This window comes from Carlito syrichta, unplaced genomic scaffold (assembly GCF_000164805.1).
Source record: "Carlito syrichta isolate Samal-C Ts95f unplaced genomic scaffold, Tarsius_syrichta-2.0.1 Scaffold307020, whole genome shotgun sequence".
Lineage (NCBI taxonomy): Eukaryota > Metazoa > Chordata > Mammalia > Primates > Tarsiidae > Carlito > Carlito syrichta.
The window spans coordinates 396,660-401,285 of record NW_007251116.1 but is presented as its reverse complement, the minus strand read 5'-3'; the positions used below and the strand labels follow the sequence as shown (position 1 = coordinate 401,285).

At 61.0% G+C, this 4,626-nt stretch overlaps 1 protein-coding gene across 1 annotated transcript in view; it reads left to right on the top strand.

The window, feature by feature from the left end:
• Nucleotides 1-1,264: 1,264 nt before the first annotated feature.
• NDST1 (N-deacetylase and N-sulfotransferase 1) overlaps nucleotides 1,265-4,626 on the top strand; it is a 37,985-nt gene continuing 34,623 nt past the window's right edge. Inside the window, exon 1 of the mRNA XM_008063751.2 lies at nucleotides 1,265-1,380. The gene's annotated coding sequence lies outside the window, so the exon portion shown is untranslated. The remainder of the gene's footprint in view (nucleotides 1,381-4,626) is intronic.

Sequence of the window (4,626 nt, the reverse complement as noted above, 5' to 3'; positions counted from 1 at the left end):
TGCCTGGCCTCCCTCCTCTCTGGCCATGGGACCTGGAGGCTTTTCAGTTTCCCCGAGGCCTTGGTGTCTTTTAGAGTGAGCTGGTCCTGGGGTGTCCATGTGGCCCAGTCTCCCTGTCACCACTGCCGTGCCTGCCTGCTGGGCCCCAGGTGCCGTCTTAGGAGGTGGCCAGGGCTGCTAGCCCTGGAAGGGGCTCCTGGGACTTCCTCGTGGCTGGTGGGTGCCTTGGCCATGCTTGTGCTATGCCACGAGGAGCCTGGAAAGCCAGCCCGGCCTCCGTCCCTCAGCCGCTCACCTATGGACATGCCATCTTTGCTTTTTTCTCCTGGAGCTCTTGGGGCCTGAAATTCTGCCATTAGCAAGTTCCCTTGGCTCTTCTTGGCGTCTTCTAAGAAGGCAAATACCTTTTCTGGTGGAGGCTTTTAAGTGTTGCTGTCACGAGCAAACCCTTTGGCCGGGTGTGGTAGGGCTGTAGTCCCAGCTACTTGGAAGGCTGAGGCGGGAGGATCACCTGAGCCCAGGAGGTAAGGCTGCAGGAAACTATGCTTGCACCACTGCGCTCCAGCCTGGGCAACAGAGCAAGACCCTGCCCCTTAAAAAAATAAACAAGAAGCGAGCCCAGGCTGGCCCGTCCTTTCCCAGATCACTGTGTGACTGCAGCTGTATGGCGTCTCCTCTCTGCCCATGGCTCTGTGAGGCCCCATCCAGCTCCCGCATGTGGATACCCTGGCATGGATCCCAGCACCCTCCCCACCTTTGCCAGTCACCTTTCTTCCTCCTCTGCAGAGTGGGGCAGTTGGAAGGGCCTGGCAGCTGAGGTGGGTGGGGACACGGGCCAAAAGTCAACGTCATAGACACTAGACCACCGGCTGGGAATATCAGTCCTTCCTCTTCCCAGGACAGGTGGGGAAACTGAGGTCTGGAGGGGGATGGGCTAGAGCTGGAACCAGAACCCACTTGTCCTTATTCCAGTGACAGCTCCTTCCACCTGTGACTGCCACCATTTTTGAGGGTCAGGGCTGTGCTTTCTCCTTTTCGGTGAGAAAGGAGTCTCTGTCTGCTGTGGGGACCCTGGGCATGGGGCAGTATTGGGGGAGGGGGCATCCTCTTTCTGAGGTCAAGGAGGCCGGGGCTGGCGGGGCTGGCAGCCCTGACGAGGGAAGTTGCTGAGCAGGCCTGAGGTTTCCCGGAACGCGGTTGGTGGCTCAGGGTGCCCTAGGGCCACCTCCTCCCTCCCTCCCTGCCGGGGAGGGGATTGGGCCTCCAGTGATGCCATTTGTCCTGGCTCTGGGATTAGGTGCTGCTGTGTTAGGAGCGTGGAGCCATTGGGAGGACGTGGCCAAGTGGAGAGGAGACACGCAGCCACTGCCTGGAGCTCTGGTGGGTCTGTCGTCTCTGCCCTGCTCCTGTGCCCTCTGAACCCGCCCTGGTCCCTGCCCTGTCCAGTCCTTCCAGGTCCATCTGAGTGTGTGTGTGTGTGTAGACACTTGTCCAGGAGGGGTCTGGGGTACGGGCTGGCACCTGGCCTGGCCCTGGGTCCTGTCCCCGTTCTGGGTCCGAAGCAGACCTGAGTGTCCTGGCCCCAGGCTGCCTGGGAGAAGTCCATGCGGACCTGGTGGATTCCTAGCAGGGAAGAAGCAGGAGGCTGAGGGATGGGAAGGAAGGGCTCGGCCTCTCTAGTGACTTTTTGGGACAGCTGGGAAAGTTCACAACCTGCCTGAAGCCAGCAGGCCCTGGAGTTGAAGGTTTCCTCGAGGCCAGAGAGGGGATGCCCTGGGCACTCAGGTGTCATGCTGTGGCTTCAGTCCTGTCTAGACCACAAGATCCACAGCCCATCAAAGCCAGAGGCGCCCCACAGGGTTTCCATGTTCTCATTTATTTTTGTTTTTACTTTTTGTCTTCCTAATCACTGGACAATATGGGCTCTGTGTTCTTAACCTGGCTTTTGCTGGGGCCAGTCACAACCACCCTGAATTTGTGTGTCTGGGGAGAGAGGCTGCCGACAGCCATCACGAGATTCTCCAAGGCTTCTGTAACCCCAGAAGGTCTCAGACCCTGCACCTTGTAGTGCCTTGTAGTGCAGTTGCAAAAACAGGCTCAGAGAGGGGAAAGGACTGCCCAGAGACACCCAGGGCATGGTGGGGACACTGGCCCACCCCGGTCTCCCAGCAGCCCACCGTCCTTGGCTCTGCCTCCGTGGCGGGAAGCCTGGCCCTTGGCAGGGACCCTGCCCTCCTGTCCTGAGTGCTGAGCCTGGGAAGGGATTGGGGGGCTGACGTGGCTTCTGGATCCACCTGGATTATGGCTTCCGCATCCCCGAGGTGGAGGCCCCAAGCGTGCCTGCTTCTTGGACTCTCTCGGGGCATCTGCAGCCCAGAGTTGGGGTGCAAGAGGGCAGGGCTGATGGTCAGCATTGCCCAGCTGCTCTGCAGGGGAGACGCCCAGGGCATGGGAACATGTTTTTCCTCCCCTGGGAGTAAATGACAGCCAAACGAGGTAAGGACTGGGACGCGCGAACCGTGAGGCAGGCCGGCCACTGTCCTTTGGTTGTACCTGCTGCTTAGGTGATTCTGACAATCACTGCAGCCTTTTCCTCCCTCAGCACGAGGCCTCTGTGCCTGGGGCAAGGGCAGGCCCACTCTTGGGGGGTCCCTGGGGGAGGTGAGGCCCCTCTGGCTGAGTTCCTACCTTTCTGGGGCCTGCAGCGCCTCTCCTGGTCAACGAAGGCTTTCCCAGGAGGCTGGGGCAGCAGGCCTGGGGCTAGCCACCTCTTTCCTGAGCCACAGACCTGGCTGAGGGGTGGGGAAGTGCCGTCAGCAGGACCGTGTGGGCCATGAGCAGGGCTCCAAGGTGGGCTGGGAGGGCCGTCTTAGCGCCACCTCTGCCCAGCCGTGTGACTTGCCCTCCCGGAGCCTCGTTCTCCTTGTCTGCCAAGTGCTCATGGCAGTGACTCCCCTCTCAGGGCTGCAGGGCTGAGTAGAGGAGCTGGTGGGGCTGTCAGGGCTGGCTGCTGTCCACAAGGAGGCTATGACGAGGAGGGAATGCTGCTGTGTTCCGTTCCAGGTCTGTGATGAGCCTAAGGAACATGGATCCGGATGCATCTGACTGTCGTAGGCAGATTTGGGGGCAGGGCGGAAAGAGCCGCGTTTTGGTAGCTTCCTGGCCAACGAACGGCATTCCCTGCGACGGGCCTGACAGCCTTGGCATGTGTTAGGCGCCTCGGTGTGACTGCAGGTGCCTGTCCTTGGGGCTAGAGGGCACCTGGGCCCCACCTGCCCTGTCCCCCCCACATCTAGTGTTTGCCTGATAAACCCCTCAGAGCTGGTACAAAGGCAAACTCAGCTCAGGCCCCTCTGGGAGAAAGACAGTTTCTCATCAAGTGGGACCCGGGTTCCTGAGCTTGTGTAGGCTTCCCCAACCAGGGACCCCCCCCAAGCCAGTTCTCGAGTAAGAGCCCGGGTGGAGCTGCTCCTTGTACATTTGCTGCCCATGGTTGTGTGGTCTGTGGGTGCTTCAGAGAAGGGCCGGGAGAGGCCACTTGGACGCCAGTTTACACACAGAATAGAAGGAAACAAAAGCAGAGTGCAGGGCAGGCTTGCGGGCACCGGTGGGTGGCAGTGGTCTTAGGTGGCAGAGAGCTTAGGGGCTGAGGAGGGGCGCCAGCTCCTAGAGCCTGGTGGCTTATGCTGTGACTCTCGTTTGCCCCCTTGTGAACTCTGTGGGCTGCGGCGAATTACCAGTCCTCGCTGGGCCTTAGTTCCTCACCTGTAAATGAGGGCATGTAGGTTGTGTTTCTGTGGTGAGGGGAAGTGATGGCGTGTGATGCAGACTGGCCTGTCTGCCAAATGGAAGCTCACACCTTTGATGCGTTTGGCTTGGAGCTGTCTCACAGCAAGACCCACAGAGGCCAGGGAGGCGGCACGTGGCTCTCAAGCACCTACTGTGGGCAGGATGATGGCGCGTGAGTCTCTGGCACCTACTGTGGGCAGGGCGGTGACACGTGGCTCGTGAACACCTCCTGTGGGCAGGGCAGTGTGTGACTCTTGAGCACCTAGTGTGGGCAAGCGTGCTGGTGCTTTGGGAAGCGTTCGGGAAGTTGGGAGACCCGCCTTGGAACTGTGAGCTTTGCCGACCCTGGCACTGCAAGTGGTACAGAGCAGGAGGGCCCCGGCAGGGGGGTCTTCATGGACGGGAAAATGGGTCAGGGGATGTGGGAGTAGGCAGCTGCAGCTGGCGCAAGGCTAGGAGGTCTTTCCCCTCTCCGGGTCGCAGTGTCCCTGCAGCTTACTGCAGGGTGGACTGTGCCCCCTGTGGCCCTGAGACTCCAGCCAGGCCTCGACAGCCCCTCCCTGGGGTGGCTGCCCTGGACTCTGAGTGACTGACCCGGCGGCTCTGCAGGGCTGATGGGGGTGGGGCGCGGCGAATTCCAGGGGAGGAAGGGATTTGCCCCTGGTCCGGCCTCCGCAGGGTATAGTTGTGCTGGAGAGACTGCACAGCTGGGCAGCAAATGTGGAGGATTTTCCTGCTGTGCTGGTTGTGGGTGGGGCGGCTATGGCAGGGTGGCCGGGGAGCCGGGGGTGTGGCTGGGGGTGGGGGGGGCGTGACTGTACTGGGGGTGTGTCAGGC